The 23,488-nt window shown below is 38.3% G+C and overlaps 1 protein-coding gene across 1 annotated transcript in view; it reads left to right on the top strand.

Moving 5' to 3' along the window:
* HSPA12A (heat shock protein family A (Hsp70) member 12A) overlaps positions 1-23,488 on the top strand; it is a 103,008-nt gene that overhangs the window by 933 nt on the left and 78,587 nt on the right. The gene's annotated exons all lie outside the window — the stretch shown is intronic.

Genomic DNA, 23,488 nt, shown 5'->3' with positions numbered 1-23,488 from the left:
GTGCTTGGCCAGGAAAGCTCCAGTTTAATTAAGCATTCCTGGAAGAACAGACTTCTGGAGGTAACTGGTGTCGTGCACTGAGAGCATCCTCAGTATGCTAGATAATAAAACCCAATGCAAGAGCTGTGCCTTCTGATACATTTCAAGGGCCTCTAGATCAGTTTCCCACCTTCTGCCTTTTAAAGGGCTCTAAATAAAATGCATCATAGAGAAACAGCTTCTTCCCAGACAGTATTGATTAACCATCTGGGGGAAAAAACTCATCAGCTTTGCCTTTAGGACAGCAGTGAGGTGAAGCAGATTGATGCTCGGTTTATTTAATAAGCTTGCACTCTATTTTTTAATAAACCATTTGAAATACCAGTAAGGATTCCCCTCAAGTATTTATCGCTTTTGGTACATGATCAAGTGAATGTTACACGCATTATCTATATGGCTACGTAATTTCCATTAACAGTAATAGTAATTGTAAGCATGTAGAAAGAGGATGGCTTATCCTGTGATCCTACCTATTATGCAGTAGTTAACTGATTAAGGTTAGGATGCTGCAAGCCACTTCATGCCATCGGTGAACTCTCTGCAACCCCATTATCTTCATTAGGCTTGTGTGGGTGTAATTAATTGATGTTTAGTTAACAGTTGTGTTGAATGAAAAGAATTTAGTTCTATTTCTCTTAGTTTTATTGGCCCTGTGGTGTTAACAGGCTAAAGTGTAATTTAAAAACTCTCTAATCAAAGTATGTGTTGCAAGCCCCAGGGAAAAACCCAGTGAGAAAAGCCTGTGACTAGTGTGGCTCTGGCTTTTGAGAAGTGGTCAGGTAAATATGATGCCCTACAGTAGTTCTTGTTTTTAAACACTAAAGATGTTTTACTTGTATCAACATGTGCATTTAAAACATATAAAACCAATTGTATAAGCTGGCAACCATCACTTTCCTAGGGGTATCCTGTAATACTGTATTTTGATGTCTTTTCAATAGATTTTCTCCCAGAATCTTTGAGAGCATATAGTATTTTGGGTGGATAAAGAAATGAGTCTTGTGTTTCTTTTGCAAATAGCTGTACATATCACCTCTTGCCTTTACTATAACTCGTGCCAGGAAATACATTATGATAAACTATTCCTAATTTATGAAATTGTATTGTGTACCTTCCTTTTTTTGCAAGATGCTTTGCATCTCACTTGGGTATTTATATGTGATGTTAATCTGGGGTGCTCTAAAAGCAAGTATAACATGGCATGTTTGAGCGTCACATAAAGGCTTTGCTTTCTGGTGTTCTAAAATGTTGTTTTAAAGCTAGAAACTTGACCCTTAAATCAATTAAGATCACGGTCTCATTGCCACCTGTGTTCTTGTGGGATTCCACAGGAGAGTAATGTGTGCTCATTCCACTGACAGGGGCTTCAAGAAGCCATGTCTGAGTACATAAAACCTGCATGATATTTCCAGTAAAATCAGGATTGCCATTTTAGCTTGATGATACAAACAGTCTTGTACAACTATCTTACTGGTTTTGAGGGATTTAAATTTCTTAAATAAAAGGGGCTTTTTTCCCCCCCCTTTTTGCACCTAAAATGCTTCTGTGTTTCTTTCCATTCTTAATATTCTGTATTCTATGAAGGATAAACTCCAGTAACAAAACTAAACAGAACTTTGTGTACAAGAGTAAGTAAAAGCTTGGGTCCTAGGATGCAACTGAACATAACATTTAGATTGGACTTTGAGTCAAGATAAAAAACTGACAAAAACTTGAGCAATATATATATGTGTATATATATATATATATACATTTCTAATAATTCCTCTAGCATTATTATTTTAATTTCCAGAGTACATATATAAGAGTTCATTTGCCTTGAGTAATTGTGCTTCGCTCCAATGGTTACTTCAAGCTGAGTGGGTTTTAGTACTAATTTCTTTCTAAAGTTTGAGGATTCTTTCTGTAGGTCTGTTCAACTCCTGCTGTGCGAGGGTAAGCCCAGCCTCCTCCAAAGGGGCCTGCTGAACTCAAGTGTGAGAGCTGATAGGCTTTGATTTATCATTCTGACTCTAAAGGTGATTTGAAAACTATTTATTTATATTTAAAGACAAAGGTTTTCAGCTGATTTTTTGGGTTTATGGAAGATTGTTCTCAATTTTCTGTGATACAACTGTTTCCTCAGAGTGTAGATTTGTGCAATGTAATGCACAGGTTACATATGCATGCTGGGTTTAGTCTCAGGTATCAGGAGTTTACTACATGATTTCCTTACGCATGCATTTTGAAGTAACTGTGATGAGCTTTAAGGCATTACTGAAACCTACCTTGTTCAGGGCCCCTGACATGATGGATGGATATTTGTCAGTATATTGTCAACATCATTCTCTGAAATAGGAATGCACTCACAAATCCGTACGGAGTGTGAAACTTACCAGGATCTGAGAAATCTATGTTAAATATTTTCTATGACATGAAAACAGAAATGTGTGGATGTACATCAGTTAATTCAGATGAGGTATTTACATGATTTCAAAGATGATCTGGCAACACGGCCATAATACCTCTGCCATTTATACCAACCAGCAATCAAACTCCGAGATGAGCAGAGTTAGAAAAGCAGGAATATGTACTTGAGTTTTCTAGTTCTGAGGCTGAGTAATTACTGCTAAAAGAAAATCTGACTTTTACAGAAATCAGCAAAATTTATTCCTGTTCATCAGCTCAGTTTTAATGGTCAGACTGGTTCTCTTGATGTTCTAGTTTGAACCTGGAGTTCAAACAGCAGACGGAAAAAATAATGTATTGGTTAGAAGGGAATTACTCTTTCCTACTTTTCTTGTTTGTGGACGTGAGATATGTTTCTGAGAAGAATGATTTGATATCTTCTTAAATTATCAAATCTTATCAGAGCACTAAAGCAACATTTTTATTTTTGGGTTTTTTTTGTGTTTGGTTTTGGTTGTTGGTTTTTTTTTAGTAAATATTTCCATTCATTACTCTCACAATAGAGAATTTTGCAGAAGATTTCTTTAAATCTAGGGGGTTTTTTTAGCTTCACCCTTCAGACTTTGTGTCTTCTTTTCTCCTTTTCTGTTTGCTTAGAAATCCCCCTGAATTTGCCCAAATATTTGAGAAGCAGCACTGGCAGTTCCGAATACAGGTAGTTTTGGGGTGGTGGAAATGATCTCTAGGTTATTCGTTACTGGTTAGCAGATTTTACATGACCGAGAAGTGAAGCTTTGCAGGGGCAGATGAACTGGTTGTCTGTGGGCTACATGAAAAATAGAGTTGGAAATCAGAGTTACTTGCATGTATGTAGCAGCTGAAGTGAATATCACCAGTGAGAAATAGCTGAGTTCTTCAGTCCTGTAACTTGCTGACAGGTTTTAAGAGAAGCCTCTATCTTTCTTTCCAGGAAAAGCAAAGCTGGTAGCAAGGGGGGTTTAAGGAGTTCAAATACAAAGGTAATTTTTATATTACTATTGAGAACTGGAGCTTTCCTGCATCCTGTGATTATTTCTTTTTTTAACTGAAACACATTTTTTGGGACAAACTGAGCATGGAAGAAAAGGCAGAATGGCATTTTTTCCCCCATGGTATATCTCCTGATTTTTGCAACCTTAATCACTTGGGGCATGTCTTGAACTTTTAACCTTCTTCCCCCAGCACTGATGCTGTGAATAATGGACTCTCCTGCTTGACACATAACTAGATTGCAGTTCAAAGTGGATGTCACAAACACTATTGCACCATCTGGAGCAAAAGCTTGACTATCATTTCAGGATAAGCCCATAAGATCATATGATTTTATAACTGACTTAATTTTTTCCATTGCACTGATTTACACTTTGTTAATTCAAAAAATATGTTATTATTAAGAAAAAAAAACAACTTGCCTCCTCTTGCTGGTATTTTTTGCACAATACCTCCAAATTTTCAGGTTTTGTATGAGCCATATTTCTTTTATAACCATTTTGATCTTATTTTTTGCTATAAACAAGATCGTTCACCTGAGACTAGGAAAATACTGGATGAATTGTAGAGATATAATTCTCTATTTCCCCCTATTTCCATTTATCTTTAATAGTTTTCTTCAGTTCAAGACTCAGTTAAAAAATAAAAAAGGAAATATTGTTGCTGCGTATTTGTAAAAAGTATGCACAGATTTCAAGCTAAATGTGATTATAAAATGAGAAGTTTGTCAGAGTCTGACTTCTGAAGAATACATAATATTTGCAGTTCCGTGTAAGATATATATATATTTGAATAACATCCAACTGATGCTGTGTCATATCCCTTTATTTTGTAGAAAAGGATTGCCGTGTGGGGGTGCAGTCATCCACTAAATACTGTTTTTATGAATTCTGTGTACTGATAGAGTTTGTGTGACTTGTCTCAAAGCAGCAGATTTTGAGGGAGCTTGAACACCTTTGGCTTCCATTGAAAGTTGATGAGACTTGTAAATCCATAACGTTTCTTCCAGAATGGTTTGAAATTAAAGAGTTGTGTGAAGATGAGGTCAGTCTGGTGGGTTTGTGCTGTTTTGGAGAAGTTATGATTATTGGAGAAGTGGTGGCCCATTTGCAAAGAGGGGATTAGTTCATACTTCAAACATCTCTTTTCTAAAATTAAACAGCAGTTGATACAGACATAGAGATAGTGACTTTTTCTAATACAAAACCTCCATTTACTTCTTCAAACATTTAGAAACATATTTCAAGAATCAAAACCATATGGACAGAGGTACAAATATTCTACTTTTGAACATGACTTGGTTTTGGTAGCTAGTTTTGGTTCTACAGAATGATCGAGAACTGTAACAAGTGAGTAAGGTAATAAACATGATGATGTTTAGAAAACAGTTCAGTTTAATATTAGCCTAATATTTCATATTCCTTGAGCACAAGGGTACAGCTCTCTAGTGAACTTTCACAAACCTTTGTCTTAATTTCTTGAAGCTATACTATGATATAAATTACAGAATCACAATCATTTAGGTGGGAAGGGGCCTTCTGAGAGGATCTACTCTATCACCCCTGCTCAGGCAGGATCAGCTGGAGCATCTTGCCCAGGACCATGTCCAGCCAGGGTTTGAATATGCCCAGAGGGAGATTCCATAACATCTCTGGGCCACCTCTCCGGTGTTTGATCACACAGCAAAAATTATATCATTGTCATGTACTGAATGTGCTATTTTTTAAATTATGCCCATTGCCTTTTGTTTTACCAGTAAGCACTACTAAAATGTTCTGACTTCCTCCTCTTCCTTCCCTCCCAGCAGGTATTTATATGTACTGATGATTGCTCCCCAGGTCTTCTCTCCAGGCTGAAGAGTTTCAGCTGTCTCAGCTTCTATTAGGAAAGACACTGCAGTTCCTTAATCATCCTTCTACTGTATAAAGGACTCACTCCAGTAAGTTAATTCCTTTCTGGCATTAGTTGCACTGATGGACTTGCATAGCTGTTTTTGGTTATGGTGTATTGATATGGCATGTTTAATTATATTACTGTAAGTAATATGGTTTGATGGAGAGTAACTGGAATTGTGCCTAAGAATAGAATTCAGTGTCAGACTTTTAAATTCTGTCAGGTTTTGTATATTTATTAGAAACCATGCATGTTATCCACTGAAAATATTACCTACTCACTGCATAGGAATGTACCTTTAACCATGATAGAGAACAACTGCTTTCTAGTTTCTATTTCTTACAAACAGCTAATGAGAGCAACACAATGGGAGGACCTGATAGAAAGAACCAAAACATATGTGTGTTTGTCAGAGTGTAAAACCTTCACATTTTTTGACTGTGCAAGTTTATGAATTCTTTGTTTCCTCCTCCATTCACGGGGAGGGAAACAGCCCATCACACACAACCTAGAGCATTCTGGCAGTGCAAGCTGTGTCTGAGTAAATAACACAATGAAATTATTTTGAGAAGTGCTCACTAATGCTTAATGGTATCCTAGCACTTACAAGCTTAAATTCACAAAGGGCTATCAGATCATCTACTCTTGACCTCCTGTGTATGCCAAGTGCTGCTTTGGAGTTTTCTGTGCATATAATCTACAAGTTGAAATATTTTAGGCTTTGAGAGGAATTGTTGCCTTCTTACAGCAAAATATCCTAATAAACAGCATAGCTCTCAACTAACAATTTAGCCTTTTCATTCTACCCATATTCTGTGAGCCTTGACTATAACAAGCAAGAAAAAGAGCACAGGAACATCATAAATTCCCTGGCTACTTGTCAAAAGATAGTAGAGCTTTCCTTTTGTGTTTCTGCTTATAAATGGTCACTTTTTCAGGACAGCCATGAAGTGTTTGTGAAGCTACAGTGCTAGTCTGCCCTGTAATGGGAGTTCATTAAAAGGCCATGTTTTTTTTCGGGACAAGCATCAGTAGCAATTACCACTTCCAGCTTTTCTCTAGAAGTGTGAGTTTGTGTCAAGGGCTCCAGAGTCAGCCTGCTAGCCTGTGCTTCAGACACAAAGAGATCTCAGTTATTCTCAGCTTCCTATGTCACAGTTCTTGATGTTGAAGTTTTAGGTAGAATTTCCACTCTATTTTTGACAAACAAGTTGTGGGGCTCTCTTTGAATTGATCCTATTGCAGTTATCAAGTTTTCAAACTGTAGTTGTGACAAGAGTAAGAGGAAACAATATTTCACGTGTCTGCTGAAAGCTTTTACTTCATCCAGCAAAAGCTTTAAAGTAATTCTGAACAAGTTATAGGTTGGACTTCAGAAATCACTGCTTAGTTGAGTTGGATACCTACACTATAATTCATTCACACAATCAGGGGGCAAGTCCTACTGCATGTAGCTCTGTATAACAAAATGTAGCCATGAAATTCATTTTAAAATAGTAGTTCAGTTTCTGAAATTTTCTATGTATGAACAAGTTCTGCATCTGGTTACCTACATGTAGTTAAATTAGTGTAAGTCTGGTTCAGTTATATTGCCAGATTGGAACCTGGATCTTTCCAGATATCAGGCACACTGATTTGGGGGCTTGTAATAAAAGAATCATCATGTAGTTGGCCATGCTGGAGTTCCTTCCCGAAGAATAAGTGATTTCCCTCTGGTGCTTTCTCACTAACTCAGCGTATGAATAGCCTGTGATCCATTTGCTGCTCCAGCTCTCCATCCTTGTTGCAAAGCTCTAAGAAGCTTCAAAAAGCTATTTATTCCTTATGGAATTTGTGGTACAAAGATTTGATGGATATGACTTTATGGTGGTGTGTTACTGGTGATAATGCATATGTCATATAGCAAAAATGTGATTTGGAAAATGATAAAGGGATGAGGTTTTGTGCAGTTTTTCTGCTTTTACTCTAAGTACATTTTTACAAGTACAGGCTTTTTCTTGCTTATTTGTACTATAAGTCAAATAAATGAAGATCTTGATTTCTTACACAATCTCTAGAGTACATAACTTAGTGGTAAAAAGCATTATGTCCTTGTGTATGTTCTTGAATTGGTCATCAATGTGTAACATCATGTGTCTGGTAGAATTTCATATGTTTCCAATGAGGAAATTAGTTAAATACTGGCACAAACTATTTCTAATTATAATATAATTATATTACATAATTATGTAATTATACTGAGGTTCAGAGTGTGATGTTTACATGACCTTTTCTTGGTATAACATTTTCCTATCAGCTATCACTTCATGAAGCTACAGAGCAGAGAAACATGAAACATGGCCTTATGTTTGGCAAGTCACTGTTGCTAGCTAGTGACTAAATCAGAAGAGCATTAAGCCACAGCACTATTCAATAACTCCACCTATTTCTTCAAGCCATTCCAGGCTGTCCCTCAGCATCTCATGTATGCAGACAATATTTAAACATTCAAATAAATTGCATTACTTTGGTTTCTGAGAAATGGAATGGGAAGTGGGGAAAGTGCAAATCAAGCAGTTATACAATATTGTCTTCCAAAGCTGAAGTAAATGACATACAAATCAAAAGTAGATTATGTGAATTGGGGTGTGTATGTTTATGTTGTTTAGCTTCTTAAAAAAGTTATGAAAATATAAAATATACTGGAAGTGGTGCTTAGAAAGCCAGGTTTTCTAGGAGAGCTGGCCACTATATGCAAGCATAGGTACATGGATACATCCATATATAGGAGGTGCTTCATTTTTGCCTCATTCTTGAACTTCGCTAAGAGCTTTCAATTGCTCTGACATTTTCAGCAAAGGAAGTAATAGTTGTTGCTGAGCAGTATTCTGCAGGCAATTATCTATCTGATCGTTGGAGCAATCCCCACTAGAAAGGAACCAATACGATCAAGTTAAATCATTACAAAAAGGCAAGAGAAACAGAGGGAGGAACAACGAGAGGAAAAAGGGGCTCATCTCATTAACGGGTGCCTGTGCTGCAGGGTTCAGAGCAGCAGACAATGAAGTTGTAGCCTGTAAGACAAAGCTGTGGAGTTGCCTCCTGTAGCTGTTGACAGGTCTGAATCCTCTCTTCCAGAGCCTATTGTGGCTATAGTGTGAGGCACCTGCAGAAAATGTGCCAAAACCAGGCAGGGAGCACAAGCTTTTCAATAAGCTGTCACCTCTCTCTCCCTTCACCTACCCCTCTAGTTCTCAGCAGGAGAGCAGAAGCCATACTGAAGAACTAGACTGGAAAATAGTCATGTGATGGGGAAAAGGGGTCAGATGCACACATCTTACTGTTACTAACTTTCTGAGCCTTGAATGATTCAGCTTTTGGGGCAATTCCTAAAGAGCATTTATTCTTTCTGCTGGTACTGCTTTTAAACTAATGACCTCCAAACCACTGCTTCACTGGACAGGCAAATCACCGTATGAATATTGTCAGCAAATACATTTAAAGAATATTTATCTGCTCCTATTCCTGGTCTAGAAATAAAGATGTGGATTTTGGTTTTGTTAATTCACTGGTAAAAATGATTTGAATACTGCCAAAGTCAGTATTTAGAAACCCATATTGTTTTATTGTTTTTAGAGTGTCCTCAAAGGCTGCACATACTTGTTTAAAAAGAGAATGAAAGGACTTGTTTGTGTATACATACACACAGAGTAAGAACTTTCATGACATCATCCCTAGATCCCAAAGCATTTGCAAAGGAGAAGGTTATACCCATCCTGTGAACATGCAGTCCTTTTGTGTGTGAGCATACTCGTGTGTACTGTGTACATGTGTAACTTTCTTTTTGTTCTTTCTGCATGTACAAATCCTCTTACTGTGTATGCATATTATTAGTGCAGAGGTCTTGGAGTCCCAGTCAGACCTTTTTATACTAGGCACAACTCAAAGATAAGACAGAAGTTCCCTGCAAAGAAACTAAAAAGGTTAACACTGGTTGCAGCTGCACTGTGGGGTAGAGTTATGTCCTGGTGTGGCCTTATTCAGGCTTTTTGGACTCAAACTTTGCTGCAGCTCAGTCACAGAACAGGAGATTTATGAGGTACCTGTAGTCTGAAGGTATGGTCTTCTGGTTTTCCCTCTCAGGTGAGGTATGGAAATGTAGTGCTTCTCCCTTTGTGCTGAGGTCAGGCTTGAAAGGGAAGATTGGCTTACTTAACAAACTGAAGCACTAAGGGAGAAGGTGCAGAGGCAAGTTTGGGGTTGTGTTTTGTTTTGTTTTGGTCTTTTGCTTTCCTGGTACAGCATTTATGTGGCTTGGAAACAGAGACTAGAACCTCTGGGTATTCCAGTGTGTGAGAAAATGGCAATATTGTTATTTCAGTTTCTAACACATGGATCTGAGAAACAGGATAATGTTCCATTGGCTGCAGAGTAAGTTTGATGAGTTGGGTTTTGAACTGATGTCTTCATCACCTTCATCCCAGATACCTTATGTGGAAGATCTCTTTTAATCTGTATTTTTGTGCTATGTTTTAGAAAGCATAAGTGATAATCTCTGCAGCTACAATGTAATAGAATGATTTCCAAAGGAAATCATTCTAAAAGCAAAGCAAAGCAAAGGAAAAGTCCTTTCTTTGGTGGAACAAGTATTGTTGGTAGCATACGTCTGTTAGAGATTGAGGGAGCAAATTCCAGAACCTAAGGTAAGGTAGTCTTTATTCAGGAGATAGCCACAGTTCTGTATTTTGTGTTTTCCATTGGAGGAAGAAGGAGCTAATGGGTTCAAAGGAAATAAAAGGAGCAAGGACTGGGACATGTTCATGGGAAGTGGACATAAAATGGCTGAGGACTGGACACCCTTCCAAGTCCTGTCCAGTTCTTTATTAAAAAGTATGTTTGTAGTTACTATGTTTTCTTGTGTCTTTCATCTACAAAATCTTGCGCCAAGATTTTAGTCAAATATTGATAAATTACAGAAACTCCTCAGTTAAAGTACCTGCAGAAAAATTGAGTACTAATAAAGTGTCTCAAGGCTGCATTCTCTTCTGTATGGATGAATACCTTTCCATACATAAATTCCTGCCACTGGAGACTTATTTGAGGTAGGTCAGTAACATGCCCGAGTGGTATTCTTTTATAATCTTCTGTCAAAGGTATTGTGCAAAGATTAAAGAAATTATACAGAAAGAAGAGGACGGAGTATTCTTAGATGTTCATCCTTTTACGTTGCTGTACTATTTGATAGCTCTGGCAAAGGGCTGCAGCCTTACTGGATTAGTTATCTGTTCTTGGATGTAGCAGAAAAGAACACAAATACAACGAATACACTTAGAACAATTGGGTGAATATATGATTGTGTATCTCTGTTCCAGTATGGGTTCTGCAGACTTTCCTTTTCAGATATCCCCTTAGGCATGGTGCAGGTAAGATTGCATTTAGTTGTTTGTTCACTCCCCACCACACTCCCCAAAAGGCAAGAGTTTGTGTGTGATAGTTTTAGACCTTCCTTCTGCTTTGAATGTGTCTAGTTCCCTTGGAAAAACATTCTCTACATCCCCATCCCCCTTTAGAGAAAACAAGTGAACTATTCATGCAAAAAAGTGTGTGTGTGGTTGGGAGGCTGGGGGGGCGATGCCACCGACAGACCCTATTGAAATGCATTGGCTGTTCATTTACATTCACACTTTTTTTAATAAAAATGTTAACTAATGATGTTAAATGCTTTGCCAAAGGTCCTGGCGGGTCAGTTGCCCAAGTGCCATTTCTGCCTAATTAGGGCTCTTGTGGCAGCCCAGGGGCCTCCTGATGCAGTGGGTGACAAGCCGGGAGCTGACAGCTTCAATCGGCTCCAACAGGAAGGTTGGGCTGGTCATGTTTTCTAACTCAGCCAGGTGTTAGCTGAATGTAGGGGGGTTCTTGGCCAGACCTGAGCATTCGTTTGATCTTCCTTTCTTTCACTTGCTCTATTTTGAGCTCTTCCCTTTGCCTGTCCTATCTTGTGTCAAGGTCAAGAATGAGCTTGACTAAATCAGCAATTTAGTTTATCTCTGGGAGATCATTAGCAGTCCTTCCCCCCTCCCTCCACAAATAAACCTTAGGCAGTGGTGCAGAAATAGTATTAGTTCCAGAAACCAGGCACTGAGCAGTCCAGATCTGAAAAGGAGAAGGGATAAGTGCAGAGCCTTCCATAAATAAAATCTTTTCTATTTTGTGTTGCAAACCTGTTCCATATTATTAACATACATTAAATTATCTCAATCCAAACACCCTGAGTAACCCTCAAAAACCACAAAATGCTTCCACAATCACAAAAAAAGGCTTAGAACATGTTTAAAATTTTATTTCATCACTACTGTAGTAAAGGTATTTCCTTAAAACCCCAAGAAAACCAGAATAAGTGAAGTTTTCTTTTGTCCTCACCTGTTTCTTAGTAGCACACTGACAATATTCATATGTGGCCACATGCTTTTGATTGGTGGCCAGGTTTAGGTGTTTTGACAGGTGGTGACTGTAAAACCAGATCATCAGCATATTGGGGAAGATGGCTATCTTCACTTAGTTAATCAACAGCACTTTGACTTCAGTAGAGTTACGCTAGTTTATGTTAACTGAGAAAATAGCCCTTAAAACATAAACCCTTGCTGACCATTACATAAATAACCCTGGATTTCAAAATGTTTTACCAAGAAATGGCAGAAATCATTAGACTGATCAAGCTTGAAATAATTTACTAGATTTCTTTAAGGTTAATCTAATTTTCAGACAATGTTCTGTGTTTCAGATCTCAACTAGATTTCAGACTTCTCAGTTTAAGCTTATGTATTTAACTGTTCCCTATGTACATGAAAGTCACTAAGTGCAGAAATTGCTTTGGCCTCTATAGAATGAAATCACTGGTAGCAGTTGGATAATGATAGACAACTAGTTAATGATGCTCAATAATATTAAGGACAGGAAACAATAAAGGAAATTATATCATTTGATAGCTGTAGCCATAATTTAACGATAGGGTGTGTTAGGGGCTTTTTAAACAGGAAGACTGTAACAGGAAACAGTTGTATCCTTTCTTATTAATGATGTCAAACACTTAAAAAATTAATATTATTTTATTAATTTGCCCTTATCTCTGATCCAAAAGACAACTCAAATTCAGCTCTGGAGCAAACAAACCCTCTTCTGCTGTATTTATCAGAATTGGAACTATAAAATCTGAACTTTCAGCTGAGGAGCAGTTATACTTTAAGAGAACAAGGACAACTGAAGTTTAATTCTATTCCAATATTTTAACAAAAGTTATTTTTCAATGAGGACAACTATTATAGCAGCCAGATGTTCCCAATAGGGAGCCCTAAAAGTTATGTTACATAGTTTATTAAGACAATATTCCTGTCTTTCAAAAGAGATTAATATTGAAAGAGGAAGGTAATGGTGAGACAGGCATTTCTTTCAGGAGAAAATTAAACTAGAAAACATAATGAATCACATCAGTCCATATCCTGCCTGATCTACTTTATGGCTCTGTAGTGTACATCTTATTTTACTATCTTAAAAAGAGCTTGGCATGCAGGACAGTTGCTGGCTCAGTGCAAGCCCACAAGGTAATTTCCAGGCGGGATATTTCTTTCTTTTGATAGGATTTTTTTTTGGGAAAAGTAGTTTTCTTTGTCTTGTGTTGAGCTATTTCATTGCTAGTCAAAGAGCATGAAGCAGAATGCTTGCTGTGCCTGTATTACTAATGTCCTTCAGTCTAAAAGGATTTTAGCCTTCTTTTAATAATGTAGACTGGTTTTGGGGAGTTGGTGGCAGTAGCACAGACTTTTTGCCAGATGGGTCCAATGGGAGCGTTATGATTTTGATAATACCAAAAATGCCAACTGCCCATTTGGTTATCCCAGATCATAATTTCCTGCATTCTGTCCTCTGTCTTCATATGTTGTTTGATTTGATGTCTGCAGTCATAAAATATGCAGATCCTCAGCAGGTTTCAGAAATGCATGTGTTGGAAAGAGAAGGTGATTTGGTTTCTGTTGCATGCTGAATAATTTGATTTGCTGTTTTCATTGTAACATACATACCAGTTGTTGAAGAAATGTACGCACCAAACATACATTTTTAATGTCTTAAAGTGCCGTTCTGCAAAGGTGAAGCTGTGCTGAGAAGTTTCAAGTGATGGAAAGTTATAAAATGCAGAACACCATGAAGGTAATGCTGGGTTTTTTTTTAGACAGAAATCTGCCTTTCTCTCCCTGTTTTATTATATCCACAGATTGCAGCACATCAAATAGCCTAAAATGTGTAATTCAGGAATCTTAAGATGGGCATGTGGAGGGGACAAGGCTGTTTTACAAGCAGTTTCCCTGTGCTCTGTACAGTTCTGGGAATATGCCCAGAAATTCCTGCTGCTGTAGCTTACACCAAACTGTGTACGGTTCTGTTAAACAGCAGCATACATCAATCCAAGCATCCTGCCTTGCAGTTTATCTTCATAAAGTTGATGAAGTGAATTGAACCAAGGACAGAGAATCAGGTTTTCTCTCAATTGCTCTCCATTTATAAGATTCAAAAATATTTCTTCACCAGTTTACTCCTTAAGCATAAAATACATGCCCAAGCTGAATATTCCTGTTGCTTCCTTTCTTTGTGACTGGCTAGTTCATGTGTGTATTGTTCTCCTGAGTTCTTATTTTCTTATTGATTGTTGTAATTTTTCCTTTTTTAAAATGAAGAATAAACCCCTTTATTGAAGGGTTTTGTATATGAATCTGCAAGAAAGTTATGGTTGATTCACCTGGTCAGACCAACAGCAGAAAGAAAAAACAAGCACAGATAGGAAGAATTCCGCTCTTCTGCAGAAACCTACACTGCTCACAGCAGTTGCTCTTGCTCCTCCGAGGTGGATCAGAGTGTTGCTCAGGGGTGGTACTGACTGTAGACTATAGCTGTTAGGAATAGTCATGACCTTTGAGGTACAGTGTGTGTTAGCAGTTCTTCCTGCTCGCACCAATGTGCTATTAGAGGAAGGTAGTGCCAGTCACCTCTTTAACAGAGTCTTTTTAATTCTTTTGCAGTTTAGGGCAGGAACAAACTGTGAGGCATATCAACAACCCATGAATCCAGTGAAGATTCATCTGCTGACCTGCTAGTAGCTTTAATGTTTCTATATTTTTCCACTCTTCTCGTGGTTTCAGTCTTTTATTTCTATCTTCATATCAGATTGGTAGTATCCATCTGTTACAGCTAAATACAGTGACATGAGGCCTGAAAAGGTCAGGAGCAGAACAGATTTCCTTCCTCCAGATGGAAGCTTTAGAACAACAGGGAATAATCACATATAAATGCAAGAATGCTCAGGTAACTGATCGGATTTTATCTGCCTGATCCTTGTACGATGCGAATAGAAGATCGACCTGTCCCTGAACTCTCTTGGCAGCTTCATGGAATGACTTAAACGAGATCAGCTAAAACGATTATACTCAATGGGTTTTAATGATCAGGCAAACCAATTTATCAGCTTGTTTCTCATTGGGACTTTCATTCCAGCATGAGACAGGCTGACTTTACTGACTGGCTGCATCTTGTTGACAAAACAGTTGATAATCTTGGAGGTACAACTTTTGAGTTTAAGTGATAAGTTGCTTAATAAAATACCTGTGTGTGTGACATGCATGTTGTGATGTATCAGCTATAGACAGTCATTGAGTTAAGCTGCTGGAGTTCTTCTTGACTTCATAAGAAGCATTTTTTTGACAGCATTAGTTTAAATAAATATCAGAACCCCAGCTCTGAAACAGGTTGAAGCCTTCCAAGCTCACAAAAACATCCACTGTAGCAAAGACAGAGTTAAACAGGGAAAACCTGCAATAGAATCAGCCTAAATATTCCCACCCTGATCTTGAGTATCTGGAAAGATGAGAATGAAAAACCCGGAGTGCTTTATTGTGTTCATCTAAACTTTAGGGGGTCTGTTGAGGAAAGAGGATATTCCAGCTGAACATAATAGAGCAAATTCCAGAATGATTAGAGACTGTGATGTCTAATTAATTAGCTTTTGTGGGAGTTAATTAAGTGGTCAAGAGTAGTATATGAGGCAACAAAATCTGCTTCTAGCATTTAGCATGTTATTTACAGGGTACTGATAGCGATGTAAATGTTATACTGCAAAACTTGCCTAGAAACACATTAGTTCATACTGTAAGATTTGTAATGTTTTTAAACATGAGAATAACTGTTAAACCCATGGAAAAATCTCATAGTGAATACTTGGACAAAACTACTGCCTATAGACCCACATTCTAAATTATTCTCATGGATATCCATCCTTAGGATTTCAAATTCTACTTCCCATCAGTAAAATGAGAAGGACTTCGCCCAAAAACAGAAAAAACCTTTGCCTTATAAGGTACAAAGATGGGAATTTTCTGCTATTTTTAGTAGCTTTCATGTTATATATATATATATATGTCTAAAATAGCAATAAAAAAGTGACCAGGCTTATCTCTAGGGTTTCTTTTTACATTTCTGAAGCAAAAATTCTGGGGTATTTTACAGTGGTTCCCTGATGTTTAAAATTTCAAAGGCAACAGGACTTGGGGATATAAACCAGTGTAATATCTCCAGGACTTTTGTAAGATTCCTTGGGATATCACTGTAAAATCCATGACATGAGTTTTAAATGTCTTTCGTGTATTCAGGAAGCTGAAAACACTAAATATTACTGATGATAATTTAGGTGTCACTGATGGCTATTCACTGTTGATAAACTATCTTTCAGTTTTTACTTTTGTGGGATGATAGCATGAAAACTGCACAACTTCCTGCCAGTGCCATCTTATTTGGCAGCAGGATTGAGTGCAGGTAGACAGTCCTGGTGTCTGAGTTCAGTCTCCTGCTGAATAAATGGAAAGAGGGAGATTCTGACTAAGATGTTCTTCATCCTTACTCTTCCTGAGGACAGCCAGGTCAGATACCTAAGGCCCCCTCCTCTTTCCAGAAGGGTTGCTTGTATGTGGAACACCAGATCGCACCAGGGGTTAGTGTCTGTAGGTTTGAACCTGCATGAAATGTGCAGCTACCATGTAGCTAGGACCCATCATGAGTGGGCTGAGTTCACACGCTTTGCCAGCCCACATATGATGCTCTAATGCTAGCTGGCTTAATAGGGCTGCACATCAGATGGCACATGTGTGTCCTGCAGGAACAGAAGGCAGAGATCTAGAGGGGGAAAATCCAAGAAGACATGAAGTGGGTGGAAAGAGCAAATCAGGTGTTCCTCACCCTACAATGACAATGGGTAAGTGCTATTAGGTGATCCCAGTCTCATACCTTTTCCATACAAACATTTTCCCAACTATGTGTGTTTTTTCCATTTCTGTATCCAGTACAGAAGCTGCACAATGTTGCCTTTTCACTTATCTTTTTATTGAGATCTTCTACAGCTTGTGGTAATACATTTCTTTTCTTTCTTCTTTTTTCTATTATTTGCAGTTAAAGACTTGTCCTGTATCTCCAAACCTTTCTGATAGATTCCATAGAGAAGAAAATGATTCAGGGGAAAAGTATTTGAATGCATTTTGTGAGAAATACTAGGCCTAAAGCTACCTTAAAACTCCCTGCAGGTTTAATGAGACAGCCTGTTAAATTTTCTGGCTAGAGAAGAATAATTTGCTAAACAAAATCCCTGCAATCGTACCTTGGTTGCCTACCTTTTCCCCCCCCCTCTTTTAAACTTCAGAATAAATGAAAAATTGATCTGTATGGTCACTGAAACATTAAATTGTCTTATCTGTCACTTGTTCAACATTGGCTTCTTAAAAGGGAAAACAACAATCACAATCAGCAGTTTCTCAGTGCCTAGAAGAAAATAGAATCTATAGATGGGCAGATGAATTATGTGCTTCCAGTGGTTTTCAGGGGAAGCATTTACTGAGGGAGAAAATTGTTTTAATCTTATAACAACCAAGGAGGGTAGAGTTTGTAAAAACATGGAACACCTACACATAAACTTAATTTTTTGTTGCATAGGAACATATACAATGTAGCTTCCAACAGAAATGGTTGGGGAAACAAGCTCTTTCCTTGTTTGCTATATTACTTTATATCTTTAACAAATCTCTGTGAAGCAATCAGGGAAACCTAAATGCAGTGAGTTACTTGAGTGTTCAGCCTTTACAGTATTGAAGAAGCAAAATAGGAGTGAATCTTCTTTTAAAATGGCAATAAGTATAATGAGTATAATAAGTATAAATAATAAGCATAAATTTTGGTCATGTGTTGTGTATCTTTTCTTGCCTTATTTTGAAAGAGTAACAGAAAAGAATAGGAGGAAGCTAGGATCAACTGCAAAACAAAGAGCAGCCTCTGCATTCTTGTTTTGTTGTGTCCCTGTCTTGTGTCTATGTCTGGATTTTGCTAAGGATCCACTGAAGAAAAATAGAGGTGCAAACCTGCCAGGAGGAGGGATGGATATCCTTTTTCTTGGATTAATTAATTCTGGCCATTAGAGCATCCTGTCCCTCCATTTTTTTGCTCTTGTTTCACATTCAATAGCAGAATGAAAACAAATAAATTTGGAGGAGGGGAAATCTGAAACCTTCCAAGAATTAAATTTTTCATTCTTTCTTGGAGAAACTAAGTAAATGAAGTACTGGACACCCAAAATAACATGGATTATCAGTTAATAAAGGCAGAAATGTAATATCGGAATCCTTTGTTACGATGGGAATGTAGTAAGAATCATAATCTGATCCTTGAAATTAAACTGTTTATGATTGCAAATCTAGAAGCCAGGTAAGGTTAGAGTGATCCCGTTTGTTGCCATTATAATCTATTGCCCAGTGTAATAAAGAGGTTTTCTTATACCTGTCCTCTGTGCTTGTGTGGGAGAACTGCTTAACCTACTAGAAATAAAGGGTGAGAGGGGAGGAAGAGGAGAGATTGTTGCGGACTGGGAAGTGAGGGTGTTGCTTTGGTTTTAGTTCCAATGTGTGCAGAGCAGGGGACACAAAGGCAATGTGATGTATAAAGCAGTGATTTTTGCACAAGATGACTCATCTGCTAGACATTTCCAATCACATTTTCTCTTCTAAATGGAATAATGTGGATGCATTACTCAAAGGTGAACTGGAAATGTGGATCCCTTTCTTCCACTGATGTTATAATAGGTGTGTAAGATCAACTTTTGGTAGAACTAAGAAAGAAGTGAAATGGTGGGAATGGTTTTAGAAGGGGAGTTTTGTTCTGGAGAACTCATTAATGTTCCTAAGCTTTTCTTGTATGCAGGGTACAACTTCATGTACAGACAAATACCAAGCTAGCTCCATCTGTTTTGTTTTGGTGAAGGTACATTGTGGGAGGTAGATGCAGCCTGACTCCGTTAGTACAATCGCTTCAAAGACTGAGTTCAGTTCCTTTAGAGTTAGTGAAATAAGTGTAGCAAACCCCTTTTGTAGCTGGTGGTAGCACAGGTGAAAATATTTGCATTGTTTCAAAGGCAGTGAGTGAAACATTATGGATGTAATGTGGCAAATAATATCAAGGCATTAGGGGAACAGGAACGCTCAACTTCTTGGGTGGAAACTGGCAAGCAGGTATTTAGAGCTGGTGTGGAAACTTGAAAGCTGTTTTCACTGGGTTTACTTGACCAGAGTTAAAAAGAAAGGGTGAACAATATCTGCAGGGGATGATTTTTATTTCACTTTTGTCAGAAATAGCAGTCAACAACCATAGCTGAAAATGCTGTAACTAGAGAGGAAAATACTTGGAGAAAGCAGATAGATGTTATGTTTTGCAGGACAGTACTGCTGATAGACTGCTATAGAAGGTTAAGCATGGGCTGAATTCATGGCTTCTCTGACTGCTCATGTTGTTTTTTTTACACCCTGGGGGCAGGTATTGCTAACCCTACCTGTCTTTGAAATATACGTTGAATCCTTGAAGTATTTGACTCTTCTTTTTATTGTCTCTGTTTACTGCCTTATATGAAGGATAGCAAAACATACACATGCCATTTAAAAGGTTTTAACATGAGTTAGTACTTTAAGCTTTAAACAATGTCTGCTTTGGATTTATCCAGTCACATTCCAAATAACATTATTATTTTATTTACATTTGATTACTTGAGATAGGGTGAGCTGCATATTGTTTCTTTCATGTTTTTGTGTTTGCACCCCTAGATATAATGAAATTAAAACAGTGCACAAAGATTTTCCAGCCTAGCAGATGTTTAGGGTTCAGTACATAAAGAATAAATGCAATTGCACTAATAGAGAGCCAAGCAATATAACAGGAATGACCTATCTTTAACATCAGAAGTCCTCTTTATGTGTAAGAACTGTGGGTTTCATGTGTAGTGAAAGATTAAATGCCTTAAAGAACAGATGTCCGTGTTCCAACAAATATGGTACTCTAAGCAAATAGTGGTCAATGGAGATTCTGCCAAAGGGAGTTCTTCTGTCAGATAAACCATGAGATCCTAATTGTTGTAAAGGCACAGACTGAGTAATTCTTTCCTCAGCCTTATTTTACTCTATTTTTTGGGTCTCTATTTGTGAGGAAAATGGTTAAAATGTACTAATTTATTATGCCTGTGTTTATGCAGTGCCATTCCTAGTTTTATGGGAATCCTACAGAGGATCATGTGCATCAACGGAAGCCTGCTGCGTCCATCAGTGTGGAATGAATGATACACAAGATTGTATGGAAGCTCTCTGCATAGAGGTATTTCTCAGTTCTTGGTCTTCCTTGGCACAGTTCTAGAAGTGATGGAAAATCAGGCTAGAGAAAGAAATGTTAGCAATAACCAGAATGTTGTTCACATGCCTGGGAAGGCTGACAGTGAGGAAAGGAATTAAATGTGTAGAAGAATCTAGAAAATCAGTTTGTAACCGCAGCCTCGAGGCTTTTAATATGTCAGTCACTGGCCTTCTCTACTGAGAGCAGCTAAAATATTTACAGTGCTTTTTGGGGGTGGATGACATTTAAAACCTCAGAATGAAATATTCGCCTTTTTCATTTCAATTAACTGCATACAAGTGTGTACTTATGAAATGTAATTTTTGGTTGCCACAAAGAGAGACTGATAAGTAAACATTAATCAGGTCACAGGTGTTACCTTCACCAGAAGTACTTCCTTATTGCCTTTATATTTTGTAAATCAAGGAGAGGAAAAATAAAAAGATTAGAATTCATGTTGTTGTTTCTGTATCTTCAAGAGCAGACCACTAATAGCAAAAGGGAAGAGGTAGGGTCAACAAAAGGTTTCTTGAGGAAATATCAGCCATATCTCAGAGTTGTCATCCTATCTCTTCCTCTTGCATGTATTTAATGAGAAAACTAAGACTAAAAAGACCTCTTAACTTTCTGGTCTTGGAATATGTGAGATTCCACATGCTGGGGCACATACTTCTGTACAAGGTTAGGTGATAAACAGATGTCCAGTCATTAAAGAGCTGAAACCTGCAGCACATAGCCTTGAGAGGGGAGCATGCCTTCTAGGGGGGCTCCTGTCAGTCCCGGCTCCTGCTAAACAGCACATTCCCCAGCTGCAATGCCAGTACCATGACCTTTCTTGTGCTCCTTGACCCACACATCAGATGCAGCTGGTCAGATAATCACAGAGCAGACTGACCACCTGCATCTGATGTGTGGGATCCAGAAGTGTGAGAGAAGCCATGGTACTGCCATATAAAAATGTGCAGTGTCGGCACTGACAGAATGTGATATAAAAGAACGACGTAGGGCACGAGCCTTGACAGGTCTGCTTTATAGCACAGCTGGGGATGCACCAGATCCCACAGCACAGGGAGCAGGAAGGGAAGTGCCTGTGTGCTGCTAATTCTTCCTCCTAGAATTCTGTTTCTGCATTCATAACTTTCCAGCCTACCTGACGAGATGTGCATCTTTGATGCCACAGCTCATCCTGTCTTACAGATAGTGTGGAAAGAATGTTAGCCATAGGAGAACATGATTTTTTAGGCTCTTCTCCATCTATTTTATAGAGAGATCTTGTTAAATGTTCAGGTTTTGAGTCAATGTTATCAAAGCTACATGTTTTGACAGGTTCTCTCCTGTGTGTGTGTATATGGAAAGATGCTTCATGTACCTCCTAAGTTGAGAGATATAATTTGAACAGAGAAAATTATGGTTCATAAAGTGCTCTTGTTAGGTGACATGATTATGCTTAGTCCACTGCAGGACAGCCTACACAGAGAAATGCATATTTCCATACAAATTACAGTATACTGCAGCCAAGAGATCAATTAGAATGTCTGCGACCAAGAACTCTCAAGTGTCTCCTTTCAGGCTGCCATTCAAGCCAGACGAGAAACGCGTTCAATTGGGGTAAAGAATTTGAACTCTTTCAGGGAATGTGTGGAGACTGCTGGAAAGTGGCATTCCCCACAGGGTGGGACTTGCCCATTCTGTGGGATCCAGCAGGGAATTTTAAGGGTTCTGTAACCTGACATTTTGTCTCCTGTTGAGAGAAAAATTGCAGAACCTACTGAATACTGTAGGAGGAATGAGGAGTTTTCATTGGTCAGATGTAACTGACTCTGCCAGGCAGGTGATGTGTTACATCCATCAACCTGATCATCTGAAATCCGTGCTGTATTTCATGTGAAAAGAACCCGAAGCACTTTGCAAGCTCTGTTGCAGGATGCAGCGTCAGCATCTCTGGTGTAGAAATGCAGGTCTTCTGGAATGAAACATCACAGGAATGAAATGTCATACCTGTTTAACTATCGGTAGTAACAGTTCACAGATCAAGACAGGAAATTCAGGTTTAAAAACCCTTGAAAATGTAGAGGTGTATGTTTTCAGGGCAGCAGAGTATGATACTGTTTATTCTTTTGATAACTGCCTTGAGACATTCATTTGACCAGAAGTTGTGGAAAACTGTATTTAGCAATTCAAAATGCTTTTCGTCAAGATGATCTAAGATCCTTCCCTTTGATTAGAGCTGTAAAGTTCAGTTCTTACTCAAGTCAGTGAAAAAGCTCCCATTGACTTCAGTAAAACAGCAGCAGAATGCAGAAGACATTAAATCTATCACAGCTTTCACTCAGGAAATACCCATCCCAACCAAAGCCATTGAAATGTAATAGAATTTAAATGTTAAAAATACCTCTAATATTATTTCTTTGTAACATAGTTATATGGCAGTTGATAACATTATAAATAATTTATACTTGAAATAGTGTGACATTCAGATACATTATAATTTTCTTTAAATATACCATTCCTCTGGTATATTTTCTGTTTTCATCACTGAGTGATTTGAAATACTTCTGCTCCATTTTAAGCAAACATGCTCCTCCCAGCAGCTGGCAAAGCATTTTTCATGTCTAGCTTTTCCCCTAAGAAAGATCTTAAACTTAATAGAACAATTTCTTGTTATAAAGGTACTGATTAAAAGAGAACCTTTATTCAGAGGCAGGATTTCCTTCCCTCACGATTTATTCAGGGTTTCCCCAGGCACAGGATTGGTAAAGTAAGTCTCATAAATTGTTGAGAAGGGGCAGGGTTTGCAGGTGTTCCCTTTGGAACTCTGATCCTCAGGTTCTCTGATCAGCTTTTTATGTTGGTTGCTGTCCCAAAAGTTTTGTGATATTTTAGGATGCTTCTTCTTGCTCATTTTGTTACCTGTTCACAAAAGAGCTGTTTTTAATGACGGCATGACCTGCAGGGTGTCCGCCTTTGAACCAGCCTTTCTCATAAGAGGTACAGGATCTCTTTTCTGATAGGCACTGGCTTAGGTTCTGTATTAAATACAAGTTTGCAGCAAGACTGGCCCAGCAGCTCAGACAATTGGCTTGGGTCGAAATCTTCACCTCTCACTCCAGACCTTTCACGCTGCAAAAAAACTCCCCAAAGAACTTAGAAGAGCTGTGGGATGATTTTCTTGGAGAAGTCAAGGGAAGAGCGAGTTAAAGACTGTGAGGTGCAGTCTGTGGTGTCTGGGAGCTAGGACATAGGAGCGGGCTGCAGGTAGACTTAGGGAGCACCCGTATTCCAGCTGGTCATCTCCCATGGCTGAGGCATATAGTGAGCAGTCAGGTTTCCCCAGGAGGAAATCCATCCATCCCTGGTGGATGTGAGGTGTCTTCGCTTAGTATTCTCCTCTATCTCCTGTTACATGTATGTGCTGCATCCACTCCTGATT

This window comes from Melopsittacus undulatus, chromosome 4, assembly GCF_012275295.1.
Source record: "Melopsittacus undulatus isolate bMelUnd1 chromosome 4, bMelUnd1.mat.Z, whole genome shotgun sequence".
NCBI classification, from domain to species: Eukaryota; Metazoa; Chordata; class Aves; order Psittaciformes; family Psittaculidae; genus Melopsittacus; species Melopsittacus undulatus.
Note: the sequence above shows the minus strand (reverse complement) of the source record. Positions and strands in the feature narration are given on the sequence as shown.